The sequence below is a fragment of the Quercus robur genome, chromosome 12 (assembly GCF_932294415.1).
Source record: "Quercus robur chromosome 12, dhQueRobu3.1, whole genome shotgun sequence".
In the NCBI taxonomy this organism is placed as follows: Eukaryota; Viridiplantae; Streptophyta; class Magnoliopsida; order Fagales; family Fagaceae; genus Quercus; species Quercus robur.
The window spans coordinates 35992197-35993364 of record NC_065545.1 but is presented as its reverse complement, the minus strand read 5'-3'; positions in this window follow the sequence as shown (position 1 = coordinate 35993364).

Genomic DNA, 1168 nt, shown 5'->3' with positions numbered 1-1168 from the left:
GCGAATACAGTGGTTGTCCGAAAGAAGAATGGCAAATGGAGGGTTTGTGTGGATTTCACGGATCTGAACCGGGCATGCCCAAAGGACTCGTTCCCCATGCCAAAGATTGATCAATTAGTGGACGCCACTTACGGGCACCCGATGATGAGCTTCCTGGATACCTTCCAAGGGTACCATCAGATTACCTTGGCTGGTGAAGACCAGGAGAAAACGGCGTTCATATCCCCCGATGCTAATTATCATTACACCGTGATGCCTTTTGGGCTAAAGAATGCCGGGGCGACATACCAAAGGATGATGACGAGGATGTTTCGGGATAAAATTGGGCATACGGTCGAAGTATATATCGACAATATGGTGGTAAAAAGCAAGCAAGAGGTCCGGCATGTAGAGGATCTCCGGGGAGTGTTCGAGGTGTTGTGAAAGCACAGATTACGTCTTAACACAGAAAAATGCGCCTTTGGAGTTGGGGTTGGAAAATTTTTGGGGTACTTGATCACCAACAGGGGGATAGAAGTCAATCCCGACCAGATAGAAGCTGTGAAGCGTCTACGGTCGTTGAGCAACCCGAAAGAAGTGCAGGTATTGACCGGGATGCTGGCCGCTCTCAACCGGTTCATCTCAAAATTTTCAGATCGTTGCCGTCCTTTTTATCAACTATTGAAGAAGTGGAAGGGGTTTCGGTGGGATGATGAATGTGAAAAGGCTTTCCAGAACCTTAAGGAGTACTTAGTGCGAGCACCGATGTTGAGTGCACCTGAGCCCGGAGAGGAATTGTTCATGTACCTCTCGGTGTCTGAACATGCTGTAAGACTCTGATCGACGCCGAGACCAGGTATTTGCCCTTGGAGAAATTGGTGTTGGCCCTAGTGCACGCTACCAGGAAGTTACCTCAGTACTTCCAGGCTCATACCGTGTGTGTACTAACCGAACATCCCTTACAGTCATTATTGAAAAGATCCGATCTCATGGGGTGAATAGCTAAATGGGGGACACGGCTCGAGGCATTCGACGTGAGGTATAAGCCGAGAAGTGCAGTAAAAGGACAGGTATTAGCGGATTTTGTAGCAAAATTCTCTCCTAAAAGGGATATGGTCTGTCAGTTGGAACATCGCCCGTGGAAGGTACATGTGGATGGGGCTTCCAGCGTAAAAGGGGCCAGAGCCGA